This window comes from Prionailurus viverrinus, chromosome B3, assembly GCF_022837055.1.
Source record: "Prionailurus viverrinus isolate Anna chromosome B3, UM_Priviv_1.0, whole genome shotgun sequence".
Classification (NCBI taxonomy): domain Eukaryota; kingdom Metazoa; phylum Chordata; class Mammalia; order Carnivora; family Felidae; genus Prionailurus; species Prionailurus viverrinus.
This window is the reverse complement of record NC_062566.1, coordinates 17392286-17414898: the sequence shown is the minus strand read 5'-3', so window position 1 is coordinate 17414898 and position 22613 is coordinate 17392286. Positions and strand designations below refer to the sequence as shown.

At 41.3% G+C, this 22613-nt stretch overlaps 1 protein-coding gene across 1 annotated transcript in view; it reads left to right on the top strand.

Annotated features, from left to right (window-relative positions):
- The first annotated feature begins 915 nt into the window (after positions 1 to 915).
- OTUD7A (OTU deubiquitinase 7A) overlaps positions 916 to 22613 on the top strand; it is a 183623-nt gene continuing 161925 nt past the window's right edge. Inside the window, exon 1 of the mRNA XM_047864481.1 lies at positions 916 to 1020. The gene's annotated coding sequence lies outside the window, so the exon portion shown is untranslated. The remainder of the gene's footprint in view (positions 1021 to 22613) is intronic.

Sequence of the window (22613 nt, the reverse complement as noted above, 5' to 3'; positions counted from 1 at the left end):
TGGACAGGGGCATTCCATAGACACAGGCAGGATCCTTGGACTTTACCCAGAGTCTAAGTGTTATCATGTAGGAAAGCAGGGTTCCTGTACCACATGTGGGTCTATGTAGGGTGCCCAAATGTGACCTAGTACCCTCCCTGTGCCTGTGAAGTCACAGTCCTCCTAGCTTAAGAGTGTCCTAGGGTTATGATGCTTGCAAGAAAACTCTACATTGCATATAAGTGAGTGGATCTCAGGAGTCAAGATGCTGTGGCACAAGGTGTGCCCACTTGGAACAAGGTGTAGTCCACAGGGACCCTCTCTACTCACAATGCTGTTCATGACACTCTGCCCTCCACGTGGAGCACTGTGCATCCTGTCAGGACCAAGGTGTGGTCATCACCATGACTGCTTAGATACCCCATGGTCCAGGTAGGGATTATGAACAGCTTCCTAACTTTGAGACTCCTCATAGACCACACCACCCAAGGTTCTCATGGAATGTCAGAAGTCAGGCTTTGGTCTAGGAGTCCCTCTGGGAAGGACTGTGTACATCTTCTGGAACATCAGCACAGTGCATGAACTTCTTCTGTGTTCTAACCCACAGCCACTTTTCACACTTCCCCACTGAGCAGACTTGTCCCATGCGTGTATCCTGACCTGCCTCTAGATGCCTGCGTTTATTTAAAATTTAAAGGGTGGGGTAGTGTGTTAAGAAGGGAGATTCAGAGATATGGGGTTCACTATCAAGACCATTTCAAGTTCACATTGAATATTTAAAATCACTTTTAACTTTGAAATATTCACATTTTAGTTTTAAAATGTATTAAAAATTACTCATAACACTGAAGTTTTAAATTGTCATTTTTAATGAAATATGAACATTCTGCTTTATCCTTGTTGTCTTTTCCAGAGCCCTCAGGGGTTGTGGTCCCACACCATCTACTGGTGCAACAATGGGCCATTTCCAGCAGGGACGGTGCAGCATTGCCCTGGCTGCCTGATTGCCACACACCCCCAGAGAATCACACTGTCTGAAAAGTAAGTCCCGTGTTCATGGGTTCCTAGTGACTGTGCCAGAGGGACCAAAGGCAGTCAACACCTCTAGCAACAGCACTTGTAGTGGTCCTTGGAGAAAATTGTCTGGGAATCAGATCTAAAGCCAGGGATAGTGTTGTTATTTGTTCACTAAAGTTCATTCAGAAAATTATTAAATGAGTTTGGTATTGCATTAGAATAATAAACATTATTCTCAAAAAAAGAAAAACATGATTGTAGTAAATGACCAATAAGTGATTTGATTTATACCTAGTACAAAATTTACCAACTAAGTCTGTTGCCATCTGTTGCTACCATGATTGATTTTTAAACTACTGTAAGAGTAATATAAACAAAAGTAGTCTTATCACCTTCACATATTATTTTCTTTTTTAATGTTTCCTCTTAGTTCTTATCCCAAAATGTAATTTTCATCTAGTTGATTAAAAGCATAGCATTGCTTTTGCCTTATGACTCCTTGAATGAGCATTTTATTTTTTGTCTGCCTTTTATTTTGATAAATTTCAAATCTATTAAAAAAATGGAAACTGAGCACCCATATATCCTTCACTCAGATTTGCCAGTTGTTTACCCACATAGACACACACACATACACACATGGAATATATATTTAGGTGTGTACGTATATGTGTGTTTAGTGTTTTCCTCTGAATCATTTGAAAGTAGGTTGCAGACATCATGACATACTTTGGCAAATATCTCCTAAGTCTATTGGCTTTTTACTTCAAAACTGTAGTACCATTATCACTGGGGAATTTAGCATTGATAAAGTAATCTTATCCAACATATAGTATTCAAATACCTCTGGTTGTTCCCAAAATATTCTTTGTAGCTGTTTTCCCCTATCTTGCATTCAGTTAAATATCATGCCCTGAATTTGGTTAGGTGTCTTTAAATCTAAATCAAAATGCTACTTTTGCTTTTATCTTTTTTGATTTTTGACGTTGTTGAAGAACCTAATAAGCCATTTATTTTGAGCAGAGTCTCACAGTCTGGATTTTCTTGGATGTTCCTTCCTCCCTAGGTGCAGACACACTTTTTGTGTGTTTACACTGCAGCAGTGGGTTCACCATATCATTGTAACTGGGCATGGTGATGACAAGTTTGTTCACCTGGTTAAGATGGTCTCTGCCAGAATTCTCCCTTATAAAGTTACTGGTTTTTATCCCTTGTAATTAATAAGTAATCAGTGGGGCGAACTTTGAGACCATGTGAATATTCTCCTGCCTAGCCCATTTTTCACCCACATTAGCATTTATTGACAGTTGTGTGATGATTTTTAACTAATCAGTTAATCAGCACCACATTTCTTCCCTGCAATAGGTTTCGTTATTTTTTTCATTCTTCCGTGGTTGTGAGCTGCCACACAAGGGGATATATCAAAGCAGTCAAGAGAAGGACTCTGAAATTAGACCGTCTGGGTGCGCGTCTGATATGCATCCCATCTCTGGCACACACTAACTGGATGACCTTGAGCAAATACTTCATCTCATAAACCCTCAGTGTCCTTATCATGAAAATTAGGAGGCAAAGAGTAACCCTTGCACGGGGTGTCTGGCAGGGATGGAGCCCACAGTTGGCCTCACTTAGTATTAGCTTTTATTATCAGTGGCAGGGAGGACAGGCTGAGTGCCTCTGGATGCTGCTTCACTCCTGAGATTTTCTGTAATCCCTGAAAGCTGAATAAGACCCTAAGCGAAAATGCTGATAATGCTGAATGACAGGGCAGAGGTTCCCCAGGATGTGAGTGGTCATTTTTTTTAAGTCCCTGAAGTTAGAAGGTTGCATAGAGATGCAAAATCCCCAAGACAGGAAGCATTCATCAGTGAGAAGCATCCTAATGGTATCCACTCTGCCATTCTGGTTATTTCTAGCACTCTTCATTGCTTTGCTCCTTCCCCTCACTGGGCTTGGATCTGCCTAGTCTGCTGGCAGTTTTGCCTTTCAGTCACTAGCAAGCAATGGGACTTTTTGTTTGAAGATTATTAGATTTATTACTGTGTAGATGAGGTCCCCATGGGTTTATTTGAGCTCCATTGTCTTGGAATCTTCCTTGAGAATGTTTTGGAAATTATACCAAGAAAATACATGTTAGTTTAGGAGCTACACATGGACGTGGATTAGGCTGTCTTAAAAAAACAAACAAAAAGACTGCCCTTGGAGAACATTTTTAGCTAGAGTATCTGAAAAGTGCTTCCTCTAAAAATTTTACTTGCCTGGATTCCTTCCCCATGACTTTTTGAAAGCACACGAGGGCTGGTTTCCATAAAGAAGGGCTATTGTAGGCATGCATGCTTCATCCTGCATGTTTCCTGGCTTGTGGCTTTCGAGGCTGAGCTTGAGGCCCCTCTGAGGTGTCACCCATTCTCTTACTTTCTGGGTGATGCCAGGCCAGCCACCCTGAGGTTAGCCATGGCAGAGGATGAGCCCTGAAGACCCAGATGTAACATCTCTACATGGGCATAAACCCGAAGTCTCCCAGAAGGCTCACCACTGCCTCCTCCTCCTATCTTCCTCCTTTTTAGCTGTTAACATGTCAGGAACCCTCTGCCTATCTCTGTCCCTTTGATGAGCTCCTTGGAGAAGGGACCATGATATAGGCACAACATAATAGTTTACGGGTTGAGTGAAACGCAGTTAAAACCCAGATGTGCAGTTCTGCATAAACACAGAGGAAATCACTTGGGTTTCATTCGAATATGTGGGTGGAAATATCAGAGCTGCCTTTCTTCTCTTCTCAGTGCATCCTGTGGAACTCTGTCCACTTGGAAACCTGAGTTATCTGGTCTTAAGTGAGAAGCATGCTCCTAACCTGTGTTCTTGAAAATGACATAGAAACAGCCAAGGAAAAAAGACCCCTGTGGAGAAGCCCTTCCCCAAGGCTTGCAGGTCCCAGGCCTTGCTGGGGGGACCTCCTCAGTGGCCTGAGCAGGTCCATGAGTCTCTGTCTTCCTGCTCCCTTGACCTCCCTATTCCTAGGGACTCCCACAGCCACTGTCCTGAGGGCTGCACAGATCTCTGTCTGGGTCCCGGGACCCCATTTTTCTTTATGGCAGATGTGATCAGGGCACTATGCCTTTCCATGTCCCTCCCACACACAGTGAGCTATACCTCCCCAGGAAGGACAGAGTCTGGGCCCTGAAGCAGCCACGGGGCTGGGGTGGCACACCCAGGCTGGGAGAAGGACAGTAGAGCCCAGGGCTTGATGTCTTCCTGGGGAACCGGGCTCTGCTCATTGGTGCCAAATGTGGAGCAAAAGGGTGGAGGTGCTGGGTGAGACAGGTATGTCCTTCCATCTATGTGAAGTCCTAGCCCATGGTCTGTCTGGTTCTAGGATCTGGGATCCGGTGCTCACTCCCTGCTATCTGGCTGGGTTGCCATGGCTTCCCATCTGCCCAGTGGAGACAGTTGTCCCTGTTGGGTAGGCCTCCCAGGGTGGATTTGCGATGATGTGCCCCTCGATTCCAGGTGCTGAGTGTTGGAGGGCAGGACAGAATGTTCACCTCCCTCTTCTACTGGTGCATCTAGCAGCACTCAGCACCAAGGATTCCATGTAGAAAACCCATTCCTGACCCTCAGGGTCCACACTCAACAGTTGCTGTTGGCAGAAAGGAGCTGCATAGGGCAAACGCCAAAGCCCATGAAGTCCTGTAGTCGGGCTGTCCCTCTGAATATCCTAAACTGAGCAGAATGTCCCCTTGAGCAGAAGGAGCTGCAGATGGAGGAAGGTGAGCAGTGGTCTCAGCATGGCCCCACTGCAGGCACGTGTCTCCAGCTTCCTCTCCCAAGGATGGAATTAAGGTTCCTGTCCACTGGGGCTGCCAGGGATACACCAATGTGGTTTCCATCCATAGGCCTCAAGCCCAACTCTTGGTTACACCAAGGCCTGGCTGGGGGCCAAGTGTGAATCATCTCTCTAGGCCTCAGTTTCCTTATCTCTGAAATGGGGATGGTGATGGTGATGCCCTCCACATAGGGCTCAGCTGAGGACAAAGTTAATTCACAAAAAGTTCCCAGAGCTGTGACAGTAAGAATGCTAGAAATCATGTTGTAAGTATGCGGACCTAGGGGGATGCTTAGCTCATAGTGAGCAGTGACTTTCAGCTCCCTTCCCTGTCCTCCCACCCACTTTTACTCAGTTTTTATCAACAATTGCATTGTGAAATAGCACAGCGCTGCTCTTGAGGGCACTTTGTGGTCTGTGGGGTTGTGTCCCTTGGGTCAGGCCCGGAAATCTGTGATTCATTATTTTTGGTCTGTTTTTCATGGTTTTCTCGTGTGCCCAGAATTAAAGCTCATTGTGCCCACAAAAGGCACTTGATACTCACTGAGAAATGAGACCGGCCTTGGAGCCCATGGCCCTGTGCCACTGACTACATCTTACCTCCCAAATGGGTGACAAGACTGGTTAACACCAGTCCCACCTGAGCGTCCTCCTGTGCCATCCTTCCCTGGCCTTCAGACCCTCTCCTGGCCTTCCCATCAGACCAGAGGCTTTTCCCCTCCAGCCCAGGATTGCTCCAGAAGCTGTGGAATCCAGCTGCCTGTGCTCATAAGCCTTTTATCTGATACTCACAGATAGGTCTGCGTGTGACCCATGCACTCCCTCAGCTGGTCTTGAAATCCTGTGCTCACAAGCACACATCCAAGTGCACGTCTAACGTTTTACATCATAAATTTAAATAGGGACAAAGATGTAATTTCTTGCATATTGTAATAATGACATTTTATTTTTTTAAGTTTATTTATTTTGAGAGAGAGAGAGTGCTGAAAGGTCAGAGAGAAAGGGAGAGAGAGAATCACAAGCAGGCTCCGCACAATCAGCGCAGTGCCCAATGCAGGGCTCTAACTCACAAACCATGAGATCATGACCTGAGCCAAAGTTGAGAGTCAGACACTTAACCAACTGCACTACCCAGGTGCCCCAATAATGACATTTTAAAACAGCACAGATGCGTCACTTTTTTATTGAGGTATAGTTGATGTATGTTAGTTTCAGGTATACAACATAGTGATTCAACAATTCTGTACACTACACAATGCTCCCCATAAGTGTAGTTACCATCTGTCACCATAAAACATTATTATGTTATATTTTAAATTTTATTTCTTATTTTTTTAAATTTAAATCCAAGTTAACATATAGTATAATAATGATTTCAGGAATAAAATTTAGTGATTCATCACTTACATATAACACCCAGTGCTCATCCCAACAAGTGCCCTCCTTAGTACCCCTCACCCCTTTAGCCCTTCCCCCTGACCCAACACCCTGCCAGCCACCCTCAGTTTGTTCTCTGTATTTAAGAGTCATTTATGGTTTGTCTTCCTCTCTGTTTTTATCTTATTTTTGCCTCCCTTCACCTACGTTCATCTGTTTCGTTTCTTAAATTCCACGTATGAGTGAAATCATACGATATTTCTTTCTCTGACTGACTTATTTCACTTAGCATAATACATTCTAGTTCCACCCACGTTGTTGCAAATGGCAAGATTTCATTCTTTTTGATCACTGAGTAACAGTCCATTGTATACATATGTACCACATCTTCTTTATCTGTTCGTCCGTTGATGGACATTTGGGCTCTTTCCATACTTTGGCTATTGTCAGTAGCACTGCTATAAACATGGGAGTGCATGTCCCCTTTGGTTATTACAGTATTATTGACTATATCCCCTTTGCTGTACTTTTCATTCAGATCTAGCACTTTTAAAAAATATACATTGTGGAGGCGCATCTGGGTGGCTCAGTTGGTTAAGTGTCTGACTCTTGATTTTGGTTCAGGTCATGATCTCACAGTCATGCTGAGCATGCAGCCTGCTTGGGATTCTCTCTGTCCTTTCCTCTCTGCCATTCCCCTGCTTGCTCTCTCTCTCTCTCTCTCTCTCTCTCCCTCTCTCTCAAAATAAATAAATAAGCATTAAAAAATATATATGCACACACACACACACACACATACATACACACACACATAATAGGATATAAAAACCACCCATTCAAAATACAGAATACATAGATCCTCCCTTCACTTTGAAAGTTTACACCATTTTGTTTCCTCCTTGAATTTATATAGAAATATGAAATTCCACATCCTCCACAAAAATGTATCATAATTTTCTGCTTAAAAGGCATTCACTGATTATCCTGTCACATGTCTTCGCATATTTGTGTATGTTTGGTACACAGACATATATATATATATATATATACACACACACACACACATACATATGTTAAAATATTTCATTTGGCTTTTTACTAATACCATTTGTAGTATTGATTAGTGTTAAGTTGATCAAAACAGTATAATTAAAAAACAAAATGAAATGTATCATGGAACAGTCTTAATGAGATAGATAACAGAGAGGCTTCTGGGGAGGAGGCTTCTGGTGTAAGGAGTCATTGGCTGTCCCTTTGTGTGGCATCTGGAGGTTTGCACTCCAGAACAATGGAGGACGTGGGAAAGAAGAACCTGCAGGGAAGGCGTCTTACCCACAGATGGATTTTAGGATAGATTATATATGGATTTGAGAATGTGAAAGTTGGTTGTTTACATTTTTTTAATGTTTATTTATTTTTGAGAGAGACAGAGCATGAGCGGGGGAGGGGCAGAGAGAGAGGGAGACAGAATCTGAAGCAGGTTGCAGTCTCTGAGCTGTCAGCACAGAGCCCAACAAGGGATCGAACTGCAAGATCATAACCTGAGCCAAAGTCAGACACTCAACCAACTGAGCCATCCAGGCGCCCTGAAAGTTGATTGTTTGAGTGTTCTACACTCGTGTCCCTTGAAAAATCTTAATGTGCCCCAGGGGTGCCCAGACTCTCCCTGCTCACTCCGGCCTAGATCTGGTCCTGCTGCCAAGGTTGGATGCCCTGTTGTCACCATCCTTGCCTCTGCATCCCTTTGTGATCATTTCCATGTGTGACACTGACCTCCCCTACCCCTACAGCTTTCTTTGGAACCATGTAATCTTCTAGAATGCAGTTGTGTCCTTGATCCCATTATGGCCTTCCAAGTATCTGTGTAGACTGAGTCTCCCAGAGGAGTTCAGAGATAGCTGAATACTTGTTTTTGAAACTTTAATATATATAGTATGTCATATTCTGGATCTTTCTTTCCTGGAGTCAATGTATTTCTCCATGTTGGCTATACCTTCTAGGGTAGCATTTCTGTATGCAGCTTTTTCTTAGGCCCATGGCAGTGTGTGTACCTCAGTGTGGGCTCATTGGCATCACCAATCAGGAAACCCTAGTAACCAGACCCAGCTTCGGGGCCTCCTCCTCAAAGCCCAGGTGCCGAGCCATGGAAAAGAAGAACAGTCCCCAGTGAGAATGAATATCAATTCTTAACAGGCTTACATTCTCAGGGGCAGTTTTTAAATCTTCTGTGATCAGAGAGGCCTGTCATCCACATGGACATTGTGCCACCACGAATGTGTGCATGTGGGGTGGCCAGTTAAGATAATGCCTGGAGAGCAGTGTCTTTAGGGATCTTTTTCCAGCGTTTTGCTGAATTCCCTCTGTACCTTGTGGGCATTCCTAAAGCATGCAAAGCCCAGTTCTCAGACAAAATCATTTATTAGCGTGCACCAAAACTTTACTTAACTCATTGATAAGGGAACCAGCAAAAGATAAATGATCTGGCTCCAAGTACACTTGAGTAACTAGAATTTATAGTCAGCTAGAAAAGAAATACAGAAATAAGATGCTATGTTAAGCTAACTCCCTAGAGGGTAATAAAATAATACTTTATCTAAGGTTAACTTTTGTACTGAGGGCAATAAAAATCACATTGTTATCAATTTTTGCAACTTAGTGTCTAATTTTACAGAGCTATAAACCTTCTGCATCTTTGTAAGTCGTTAGTTGTTACATAAGGAGTTGTAACACTTCTCAAGAGTTTCAGAATCAGATAAAACAGGCTTATAATAAGTCAGTGTTTTAGCAGGATATCAAAAACACAAGTCATCCCCATTTTTCCCTTTTTTTTCAAGTTTAGAGTAAATTTTTCTACAACAATTACCCCCCCCCCAAAAAAAAAGATGAATGGGGCACCTGGGTAACTCAGTCGGTAAAGTATCTGTCTCTTGATTTCAGCTCAGGTCATGATCTCGCAGTTCGTGAGTTTAAGCCCCACATCAGGCTTCTTTCTGACAGTGTGGAGCCTGCTTGGGATTCTCTCTCCCTCTCTCTTTGTCCCTCCTCTACTTGCGTGCTCTCTCTCTCTCTCTCTCAATAATAAATAACTTTTAAAAAAACATTCCTGACAAATTATCAGTGATCATGTAGCACCATATTAAGAAGCTGCCTTTTGACTTGCACAATGAACTTGAACCCTCATATAGATGCTGCAAGGGCGTCTGTGGTAGGAAGCTTCTGACATGGCTCCCAATCATTCCTGCCTCCTGATATCTACATCCTTGTGTTGTCCCCCATCCTTGTGTGGACTGTACCTAGTGAACTGCACCCAATAAACAGGGTACAGCAAATACGATGGGCTGCCACTTCCAAGATCAGGATACAAAAGACTGGAAGCTCCATTATGCACATGCTCTCACTGATTCTTCTCATGTCCTTGCTCTGATACAAGCTGTCATTTTGCAGTTTCACCAGGGGAAATCCCATGTGACAAGAAATTGATTCTCAGTTCAGTGACTTTCGAGAAATGATTCTGCCAACAATCACATGAGTGAACCTGGAAGGGGTTCCTTCCCTGGTGGAGCCTTTATGCAAGACTGCAGCCCCAGCCAACATTTTGTTTGCAATCTTTGAGAGACTCTGAATGAGATAGCCCAGTTATACATACCCTAATACCTGACCAGAGAAACTGTGACATAATGAATATGTTAAGTCACTAAATTTTGGAGTAATTTGTTTCAGAATAATAGGTAACTGATACAGCATCTATGAAATGTGTAGTGTTGATTGTACATGGGCATGTTGTTCTCAGTTGAGCCCTCCTTCATTTCTTTCTCTGTTTCTCCCATCTTCCTTCTCCCTCCTTCTCGCCTATTGTGTCCCCATTATTTAACAATCTTTAAAATAATCTTCCTTTCTTGATTCCTGTCCCATCATCCTGTCCTCCCCTTTTCTGGTAGCTGTGATTACATCCCTGACAATGATTAGAGAGGGCTGAGCCCAGAGGCAGCTTATTTGTGGGGACACCGTGCAGTTCAGAAAAAAAAAAACTCCATTCATGACAATGACAAAAGAATTTTTTGGTTGACAATCCGTTGCTTCAGACTTGCTGTGACTGTTTCCTCTGGAGCTGCAGTGCTTGCCATTTAGTCTCCAGCCCATCAATGCTTAACATTTGAGGGAAATTGGTTTCAACGTTCTTTCCTCAGGGGAGTGTGGACATACATATTTTCTGCTTTAAAAGGCATTTTCTTTCTTGACTCAAATAGCTGAACCTGTAAAGTCGAACTTCGTATTCATCGATTTCAGTACAGAAACAACTTTTGAATAATTATAAGTTCTTTTTTTTTTTAATTTTTTTTTCAATGTTTATTTTATTTTTGGGACAGAGAGAGACAGAGCATGAACGGGGGAGGGGCAGAGAGAGAGGGAGACACAGAATCGGAAACAGGCTCCAGGCTCTGAGCCATCAGCCCAGAGCCCGACGCGGGGCTCGAACTCACGGACCGCGAGATCGTGACCTGGCTGAAGTCGGACGCTTAACCGACTGTGCCACCCAGGCGCCCCTATAAGTTCTTTTCCTATGATACAAAAGCTACCAGAAGCAAATTTTCTGAAAGAATGGTACTCCAGAGGGTTCTATTAGGTTTCCAAAGTTATTAAGGAGCATATTGGCAAAGAAGTAAATAGGCAATAACAATAATACTCATACCTACCCTTTTTTGGTGCTCACTCTAAGCCAAACATTTTGTTATGTAACCATCACCACAACCATGTAAAATAGGAACTACTATCCTCATTTCAAATATGAAGCAATGAGAACCAGGGAATGGAAGTAAATTGTCCTAGTTTGTTTGCATGCCGGTGTGGATTTATATCCTAAAACAGGGGTCCCTATAGTGACTAATGTTTAAAACCTAGGTAACTCAAAAACAACGGCTAGTAGATTAACACTTTGGGTCACAAAGTTGCCAGGTAATTAATTATAGAAATCTGGGTAGGTTCTTAAAAATCCATTCATCTAAATGTCATCTACTTAAAATTTTCAATCATCCAGGATAATATCATCCATAGGGATTATTTTTTTCCTTGTTTATTTGTTTTTAGAAAGACAGACATTTGGATAAAACACACTGAATTTTATCAGTTGTTAACATGTATAAATATTCAACTAATAATGAGCCTATAAAAGAATAAAACTCCAAAAGCTGAAATTGTCCTGTGCTTGTGAAATTTAAATAATCTTTTAAAGTTTATTTATTTATTTTAAGAGAGAGGGGGGGGGAGGGGAAAAGAGAGAGGGAGAAAGAATCCCAAGCAGCTTCCATGCTGTCAGTGCAGAGCTCCATGCAGGGCACAAACCGTGAGATCATGACCTGAGCCAAAATCAAGAGTCTGACGCATAACTGACTGAGCCACCCAGGAACCCCATGAAATTTAAATAAGTCTAAAAAAATTTTTTTTCATGTTTATTTTGAGAGTGAGAGGCTGAGCATGAGCACAGGAGGGGTGGACAGGGAGGGAGAGAGAGAATCCCAAGCAGGCTCTGCACGGTAGTGCAGAGCCTGATGCAAGCCTGGAACCCACAAACTGTGAGACACGACCTGAGATGAAATCAAGAATCAGATGCTTAACTGAGCCACCCAGCAACGCCCCCCCCCGAAATTTAAATAATTTTTAATAGAAAAGAATTATGGCATCTGTTCCCTTTGTTTCACTTACTATAAGTATGCTGAAAACCTCCAAATGTAAATGTGCAGCCCACTGGTACTTCTCTCCAAATGTCTCAGACAGCTTTCCCCACCTCAACCCTTAACACACACAGAGACACACACTATGCTTACACACACTGTGCATACACTTGCATACACATGCACACACTCATGCACACATGCATGTCTGTGCTCCCACACCCAAATTAAACATATGAACATACAGTCAGACACTGACACATGGAAAGTCACACACACTTCTGAACACATGAACAGATTCATATGGACATGCATGCACACAAGCATGTACATATACCCACTAGCAAGTGAACACTTAAATATACATGCATACATGACTTATGAATCCATTTAGAATTAATTTTATATATTATGTGATGTGTAGATTGAGTTTCTTTTTTCGTTCCTCCTTTCTTTCCTTTTCCTTTTTTTTTTTTTTTTGGCATATTGATCTCCACTTTTTCAGCACCATTTGTTGAGAAGTTAGTATTTTCTGCATTGGATTGCTTTTGTACCTTTGTGAAAAAGCTGTTGTCTATTTTCCATTCCATTGATCTATGTGTCTAACCTTTGTCCAATTCCTACTATCTTCACCAGTGTAGGCTTATAATGCATTTTAAATTGGGTAGTGTGAATCCTCAAACATTGTCTTCTTTTTCAAAATTGTTTTGGCTAATCTAGCTCCTTTATCTTTTCATATGAATTTTAGAAACAGCTTGCTCTTGTCTACACAGAATCCTTCTGGAATGTTGATTGAGACTGCATTGAATTCATAGATCAATATGAGAATGATTGACATTTTAACTGTCCTTTATCTTACAGTACAGTACATCCAGTACATGCAGACAGTACATCTTTCCATTTATGTAGGTTATCTTTGGTCTCTTTGTGAATTTTGTAAACTTACAGTTTTGTTTCTGGAATATGTCCTTGCTCTGTTGTCTTCCAGGTTTGTACACATCTTCCTCTATCTTTTTGGCTGTGTCCACACTGCCCCACTCTACACCCACACGAAGACCAGCCCTCTACCCCTAACCTACACAATTCCTAGTCCTACAGTGGTTTTCTCATGAGGGATAACTCCCTCAGTCATTGTCTTTCTCTCTTGCACTCCAGCAGAGGGCAGCTTCCTTGCCAATGAATTTTTGCCATCTTGCCTCTCTAATATCACTAAGCACTGCATGTTGTACCTGCTTCTTTAATTTTTTAGGCCACTAACCTCAATATTCTTCAAAGGCAGAGATCATATCTGATTTTGGATTGTATCTTTGGCACCTAACACAGAGCAAGGGCTCAGTTAACAGCATTTGAGTATAGAAATGGAGAAATAAAGGAACGATGGGAAAAGAAAAAGGTGGGGAGATAAACTAGTAGGCACTGAGACTCTGTGTCAGTCGCTATGACAAGGCAGAGAAATCTGATAGATAGATAGATTTTTAACTTTTGTTAAGCCTTATAAAATTATGAGAAAGATGTAGCATCTTCCCCATATATAGATGAGGAAATAGATTCAAAAATGTTTAGTGACTTCCCAAAGATCCCACTTGCAAAGAATGGCAGAGCTGAAATTCAAAATTGTCTCTAGCTTTCTCCAAGATCTGTGCTCTGCACACTATCTCCTTTGCTTCTCAATACTCAGCATGTGTCCAACCAAACCAAATCTTTCTGTTCTTCTCTTGTTCATTTATGCTTCCATGTTTTAACTCAGGTCCTGTCACGTCTGGCATATTTTATTCAATAGCTTCAGTGGAAAACATTGTTTAAAATATAGTGTATTACTCAGGACACCTGGATGGCTCAGTCAGTTGAGCATCTGACTCTTGATTTCTGCTCAGGTCATGACCCCAGGGTCATGGGATTGAGCCCTGCATTGAGGGTGCTCAGCATGGAGCCTGCTTGGGATATTCTCTCTCTCTCTTTCTCTCTCTCTCTCTCTCTCTCTGCCCCTCCCTTGCTCACTCTCCCTCTCTCTCTAAAATAAAAAAATAAAAATAAATATAGTGTATTACCTGAGCACACGGGCAAAGAGCTTAGAAAGCCATAAAGTAAAAGTAAAAACCCTACTCCACTCCCTCCCACAGCCCCACACTGCTGAGAGGCCATCACAATCATAGCACGTGTGCCTCCTGCAGACATTTATCTACAAGAGATTTTTTTTTCCTTTCTGCATTTGTAAATCACACTGTAATACATGGATATTCTCATATGCCTTAGAGAAATTTCATATTAACACCTATATCACGGGTCACATTCTAGATGGGTCATACTTGATTGAACCATCCTCCTACTAACAAACGATTGTCTTTTATATTTCTAGTTGTGCTGCGAGGAACACCCTTATACAGGCTTCTTCATGCACATGAGCAAGGTTGACTTTAAGGAAGATACTGAGAGGCAGAATTGTAGAGTTATACAGAGTATGCACATTAAAAAAAAATTGGATACTTGGGGCACCTGGGTGGCTCAGTCGGTTAAGCATCTGACTTTTGATCTCACACAAGGTCATGATCTCACAGTTTATGAGTTCAAGGCTCATGTCTGGCTCTGCGCTAACAGGACAGAGCCTGCTTGGGATTCTGTCTCTCTTTCTCTCTGCCCCTTCCCCACTTGTGCTTGTTCTCTCTCTAGCTTGCTCTCTCTCTCTCTCACTCTCTTGCTCTCTCTCAATATAAATAAATAAACTTAAAAAAATTTTAATTTAGATACTGAAAACAAAAATGCCCTCCACTGACCTCACCACTAGCCCAAAATACTACCTATAGCAGTGTAAAAAACTACTCAATTCACCTCACCAGGAATCATGTTTTCAAACTTAATTTTTTTAGGGGTGGATAGGCATCATTCATGGTTATTTTATACTTTTATTTGTAAGTTCCTCATTATTAACTAAGGTTGATTATCTTTTCACATGCTGATGGGTCGTTTGTTTTCAATTGCATATTCTAACTTGCTGCTTTTCCATTGGTCCATGTGTCTTTATCTAATTATTTTGGAGTGTTTCATCATCTATTCTTAGTGCCAACCCCTATTTATTATATAATTTTCAAAATCTTCTGTTCTACTATATAACTTCGACATTTCCTATGGCATTTTTTGTCATAAGGAAGTTTGTTTATTGATTTTATATTTTTGCTATTATTAGTTTTATCAAATTTTTCTTTTGTGGGCTTTTTTGCCTCAAGAAGGGTTCCTGTATTTGTCAGGGCAGGCCAAATGCTACAAAAAACATTCCCCCAAATCCCAGTGCTTTGAAACAAATACAGCTTTATTTCTCACCATGTCAGCCCAATGTACTGCATGGAGAGCCCAGATTCACATGATACCATGTGCCTTCCATGCTTCATCACTCAGGGTCTCAGACTCTCCATGGAATCCTCTCTAGTGAGGTAGCAAGTGAGAGATAAGAGAGAAGCGAAAGATCCAATGTGGGGAGGGGTTGGGGCCAGTCCTAGAAATGGCCCACATCACTTCCATGTCACATTCCATTGACCAGAATGTAGTCACATGGCCACACACAGCTGCATGGGGACCATGTAGTATAATCTGGAAATGTGTTCCCTGAGGAAGAGTAATGGGATGTGGCCAACCTCAAGCAGGTCCTGCAGCTCACTTTCCTACCTCAAGGTCATAAGCATACTCACCTACACTTTCCTTTGGTGCACTTATAGTTTTATTTCTTACCTGTATGTATTTTACTCATGTGGAATTTGTTGGTAAATGGCATAATGTGGGAAGCCTAATTTTATTTTTTCCAAATGTACTGCTACCTTATTTTATGGTATTGTCCCGTCCTCACTGGATTTCCACAAATTTAGGAAATTCTCTGTTTATCATTCTATCAGATAGCCATGCCGTCAACCTCGAATGACAGTCAAGTTAACAAGTTAACTAGATATCTTCTTTTTTCACTCATCAGAGAGTCTGCGGTCAGTGCTCGCCTTGGACTGGCTCCTCAGTGATGTCAGGGCAGCACCTTTCAAATTCTCTTTACATTTCCCTCATGATCACAGGCTGGCACAGCTTTCCTTTTGCATCCCTTTCAAGGTGAAAAGAATGGAGAATTCTCTGCATGCCCCTTTTATTAGAAAAGCAAAATGTTCACTTAAAGTAGCCTAGCATATTTCTTTTTACAATTTTAGGGCTTGTGGAGAGGGAAAAAACTGGTTATCTGGATACTTTCAGCTGCAAGAAAAGCTGGTAAAGCAGAAATCAGAATTGTCTTGATTGGCTTAGACCAATCATGACTGATTATATGGGGCTGAGTACATTGCAGCCAGGAACAAAAGCAAGTAGCTATGAACTAACAAGGGGAATGGGTATTAGATAAAAAATTAACAGCACCTGCCATAATCATATAGCAAATTCTCTTCCTGGTTCCCTTTTCTCTTCCCTCCCTCCCTTTCTCTGCCTCTTGACTTCCTCCTCCTCTTCATTCTTTCTCTCTCTCCCTCACACTCATGCACACATGCACACATGGAGACATATCTGTGTTTCCTGCCCTCCCCCATTGGTCTATGTGACTCTGTCTGCCCCTGTACCAAGCTGCTTTAATCACAGTACTTAATTTTTTTTTTAAAGTTTATTTCTTCTTTTTGAGAGAGAGAGACAGAGACAGAGTGTGAGCAGGGGAAATGCAGAGAAAGAGGGAGACACAGAATTCAAAGCAGGTTCCAGATTCTAAGCTGTTAGCACAGAGCCCAGTGTGGGGCTTGAACTCACAAACTGTGAGATCATGACCTGAACCGGTCAGATGCTTAACTGACTGAGCCACCCAGGTACCCCACAGTACTTTTATGTTTGACACAACATGGGACAAACTTCTGCAACCACTTTGGTCTTTATCAAAGTTATCTTAGAATTTACTTCTTTATTCTTCTAAGTTTTAGAAATTGTTAACTTTCATAAAACTTCTGTTGTGATTGCATGGAATTTATTATAAATATGGGGATTGGCATCTTGAAAATATAGTCATTTGTTTTTCTTTTTCTCCTCCAATAAAGATAGTATTCTGCAAGCAAAAGCAAAAACAAAAAGGTTTCTCTCATTTTGTTATGTTATCCTTAGTTAACTATAAGAATTTCTTTTTGGTGTTGGCTAATATAAAATGGATCTTTTAAATTTGTTTTAGTGCTTAATTGGCTAATGCTGATATGTAGAAAAGGTATTAGTTTTTGTATGTTGATCTTGTTCCAGCCATTTAAAATGTTCACATATGTTCTAATATTTAGTCATGGGTTTGTTCTGAACTTTGACAGAATTATTTCTAAACTTTTCATTATTAGGTAGGGACAAGTCTTATAAGTTGGGGATCATTACCCTTTTTTTCCAATTTTATTGAGAAATAATTGATATACATCACTATATACATTTGAGGCATATAGCATGATGGTATGATTTACATATTTTGTGGAAAGATTACCACAATAGGTTCAGCTAACATCCATCTTCTTGGATATGATAAAAACAAAAGAAAGAAAAAAAAGGAAAAAAATATTCCTGTATATCATACAGTAGTGTTGGCTATAGTCATCCTGTTGTACCTTACATCCCTAGTACTTATTTATCTTATAACTGGAAGTTCATACTTTTGATTACTTCCAGGAGTTGTCTCCAGCCCTTCTGGTCAGATAGGGCTGCGAGACACTCTCCACAGTGGATGGGGCTGTGTCTCAGCTCCTTTGCCTGGACGGGAGGGGTGATAGGGGCTGCTCCAGGCTCCACTTCCCAGACAGGCACTCCAGTTGGGAAGGGCCAGGAGCTACCCTCAGCCTTGGCTGTGAATGAATCCCCCGGCAGGTGTATAATGCCTGGTAGAGCTTTGCTCTGGGGCATTCGGCTCTGTCTGCTCACCTCTGGGCTCAAACACAGCTGGGCTGCACAGCTTCCAAAGTTGTCGCTAGCCCTTCTGGTCAGATGGGGCTGGAAAACACTCTCCACAACACATGGGGCTGTGATTCAGCTCCTTGCCTGAGCGTGGGCAAACCAAACCCTGGGGCTGGCAAAATTCCTCCTTTGAGGAACCAAATCAGGCAGATCTGCACCCTGCTGAGTTCCAAGGTCAGTGTGCCCTCCACACATCCCCAACTTAGTTCTGCAGATGAACAAAACCACTGGTTGGGATTACTGCTTGGAACACTGCAGGTATGAGCTCAGTCTGCCAACATGATCTTCATCTTTTTATTTCTTTTTGTACTGTTTGGATTCATTTGCTGATGATTGCAAGCTCCTCCCCCTTCTCTGGGACAGTCAGATTCACAGTGTTTGAGCCCTACAGATTCCCTTGTAATTCCCGTGGTGTGGGATCAGAGTAAGGACTCCAGCAAAGTAACCCCCATGCTGGGCCAACTGGCTGTCCCCCCTGGGTTTTCTTTTCCCACTGGAGGAACCAGAAGATAAAGGGAGACCTCTCAGTGGTGCTACACTGGCCTGGGGCTGAGGCGATGTGATTAACATGGAGCTGCTTCACTTATCCTTCTAATGCAGTCTGTCTTGCTCTCTGTGCTGCAGGGGGTGGGGGGTGAAGCGCCCCCCCCCCCCATATTCTAAGATTCTCTCAGTATTGTCTTGTTCTTGAATGGTTGTTAGTTTTTCTTGCGAAGGGGAGTGAAGTCAGAATAACCTATGTTACCATCCTAGTGATGTCACTCCTAGGATCAAATCCCTTTGTTAATTAGTGGTTTGTTTTGAGTTGGTATAATGAATGAATGCGGACTTTTTGGCACCTTTTGAGATAACCATATAATTTTTCTCCTGGAATTTGTTAATATAGCACATTGGCATTAGAATTATGTTTGGCTGTTAGTAACAGAGAGAAGAAATAATAGGGGGTTTAGTAAGACTCATACTCTTGTGTGAGTCAGGAGTGAGGCGTTCCAGGGATGGCCACATGGCAGCTCCAGAAATTCCCACAGACTATTTTCCTTCTACCTAAATCTCCATTTATCCTTCATCACCATTATCCAAGACACTTGGTGCTACAGCGCCAGGCCCCTTCTTTGTCTTTTTATGTCTTTTGCTACAGTTCAGATTCATTTGCTAATCTTTTATTTTAAACTTTACATATATGTTTATAAATAACACTGGCCTATGATTTTCTCTTTTCTGTTACTTCTTTTCTAATTCTGACATCTGAATTATTCTACCTTCATGTAGCAACTAGTAAGTTTAGCTACAAGTATTCAATTATTTGACTTATTTGGCTTAAACAAATAGCTATTTATATGAGAAAAATAATTGGAAGTCCAGAGGTGTGGTCTGGGTCTGGGGCAAATGTTCTCTGATACCATCAGGGATAAGCTTTCTACCATCTTTGCATGTTGGGTCTTGTCCTCTGGCTTTCTACCTCATAGTCCCAGGATGATGGTTATACTTGCAGATATCATTTCTTGCTTAAGAAAGGAGGAGGAAAGGCAAAGTAAGAAGGGACTGTTACAGTTAAGCCTATCCCCTTCTATCAGGTAAGCATAAACCCACCCAAAAACTCATAAACTCAGTGCAGTTGACTTCTGTTTCCATCAGTAGATGGAATCATTCATTATGGCTACATCAAGACTGGTGAATCCCAGATCAAGGGAAAAGAGTAATAATGACTGGCTTTGACCCATTTTGATTCATCCCCCGGTGCTAGGAATTCAGTTTTCTCTGAAAATCAAGGGTTCTTTGCTGCTACAGGATAAACCAAGGTTCTACCAGCAGTAGAGGAATGGATATAAGCTGAGCAACATCTAAGAAAATGAATGGGTACCTTCCCATTTCTTTATATGCTTTTGGTCCATTTTTCCACTTGGTTACCAAATTTGTGTGTCTTTGTTTTTCTCAAGCACATGTCTATTCTCTCCTTAGAAATTCCTAGTGGCTTCCCACTGGCCTCATGTTAGAGTCCAGCTACTTATCCAGACATCCCACAGGGTCTGACCCTAACCTTTATGTACAGTCTCTGTGCCCACTGTCTCTCCTGTCCCTGGATGTGTAAATGTGTTTGTGCCTCTTGGTCTCTGCTTGTGGTGCTCATCCAGCTTGAAATGTCTTTTCAGTCTTCCTAATCCTTTTGAAAAACTCATCTTCCTTTGGCCTTCTTCATTTTGTTGGTCAGAGAGAATTGTTCCTCTATAGTATTCTAATAATTTTGCTTATAAATAGTATTTATCCCAATCGAAGATGAATTATGGTTATTTTCATGTCTACCCATCAAAATGGAGTAGGAACTTAGATTTAATATTCTGGTATACTCCAATATGGTGATATTAAGACAAATAAAACATGAATTCTGCCCTCTAGGGAAGCCCTCTGAGAGAGAAAAGGAGGCAAATAGACAGAGGTAGCAGCTCAGGACATACATGCAGTGTTCAAAGGGTTCCTTTCCTATCATGATGACAAGGAGAGGGACATGGAGAGGGCTTGACCCTTTAGGCTCTTTTAACCTAATAGAAAACATGTCTTTTCCCAGAAGGAGAGCTGAATAAAATGATGAAATAAATAGTAATAATATATACTAATTATAATATAATGCTAATTTATTTATTAGTAATTTATATTACTAATACTATTTATTATTAGTAGTAATATAGTTACTACTAATAATAAATATAAACTCGATTAGTGCATTGTTCGGATCCTTTTAAACCCTGTTGCTGGCACACTGATCTGGTCAGACTCATATTTTATTCCAGTGTAACAGCTAGATTTGTGAGCCTGGAGAATAAAAACATAAATCCTGCAAAGCAAGGGAGTCTTACAGGCATTCCAGTGCTGGAGGCTTGGACTTGTGCAGGAAAGCCTGCTGCCGATTTGCAGGGATGAGATCATGCCTCTGACATCCAAGTTCCCTTGGAAGGTGATCATTCTAGGGTGTGGGCACATTACACAGTTGCAAGGATGGAGCTGCTCTCTACAAGTCACATAAGGGTTTGTCTCATGGTCTTAAAAATTAACTTCCATGTGCAAATATTATTGTCAAAATTAGTGGCTATTATTCCTTGTAAATTCTTTAAGAATCGCCTAGAGTCTTTAATGTGAGTTCAAGGCAGGAAGTGACATAGAAAGAACAGTCTATAAATCTTGGGAGATCATAAGCCTTGAACATGGTAACAGCTGTACATCTGCTCTTGTATTAAGAGCTCTGAAGAATCAGATATTTCACTGATGAATATATCATTTCAGTGCACACAAGAGAAAACCTCAGTATATCCTATACTCACTACTATTCCAAAAAATGTAAATTTTAGGGGCACCTGGGAAGCTCAGTCGATTAAGCATCCAACTTCAGCTCAGGTCATGATCTCGTGGTTCACGAGCTCTAGCCCTGTGTCGGGCTCTCTGCAGTCAGCACAGAGCCTGCTTTGGATCTTCTGTCTCCCTCTATCTCTCCCCTGCTTCTTTTTTCTTCATCTCTCAAAAATAAGTGCATACTTATTTATTCATTCATTCATTCATTCATTTATAAATTTTAGGAGGGACTTTTCTTCCATTTTTCCATACCGTGAGAAAATCATTAAAAGGTATAATTGAGTGTCAACTAAGGAAATGTTTTGCTTCTGATCATGCATCTTCACACATAATATATTTCAAAGGTACCAGACGTTTTGACTTGAGAACATTTGAAGACCCCTGTACCATTATTATAAAGGGAAGGTGAATGGTGACCTTTGGATCAAAGTGGATCTGCGTGAGACTCCTAAGTCTGCCACTGAGCTGTCTGCTCTTCAGTAAAAGGGAACAAAGCTTTTTCCCTTGTAAAGTTGTCTGTATTACAGTTAGCTCACCCATAAAACATCTAATACAGTCAATGTCATTGTAGGCACCCAGCAAGTAGTAGTTATTTTCCTCATTTAGACATAGAATTTAGACTCATGGGAAGAATGGCTTTCATTGTCCAACTCCATTCAAATAAATTTGAAACTCAAGATAAAATGGATAAATCTGTAGGAAAATACAGTTTAACAAAATTGAATCCTATAGAGATAGAAAGTCTAAACAGAGTTATTAACATCAAAAAAATAAAGAAGGTGTAAAAGAGTTTATCCCAAAAAAGCCTCAAGAACAGAGGGAATGTCTAATCTTCCAATATCAGATGACCCCAATGCTACTTAGGTTATTGCAAGAGAATTGAGAAGGAAAATTAGCTTCTAATTTTGTTTTGTGTATAACGGCTATAATACCTGACACAGATTGCACATAAAAATAAAAAAAATGTATCAAGCTAATGCATTAATATCAATGTAGGAATTTGAAATAAAAATTAGAAAACTGAATCAAAAGCAACATAAAAAAATACCAATGGATTATTAAAGATTTATTACAGGAGTGCTGGGGTGGCTCAATCAGTTAAGCGTCCAACTCTTGATTTTGGTTTAAGTCAGGGTCTCACGGTCATGAGATCAAGCGCCATGTCAGGCTCCAGGGTACGTGTGGAGCCTGCTTGGGATTCTCTCTCCTTCTCTCCCTGCCCCTCCCCTACTCGCACATGCTCTGTACCCCCCCCAAATAAACATTTTAAAAAAGTTTTATTCCAGAAATATGAGTAAAGTTCAATATTTAAGTCCATTAATAGAATTTATCATATTAATAGAGCTTAACAAAAAAGAAAGTGAAAGTCAACATCCATTCATGACAAGACCACTTATTAAGGCATATGGATGCTATCTAAACATATGTATGGGCTTGTGAGTATGTGTAGATAGTTCAAAACCCAGGAGCCACCATCTTAC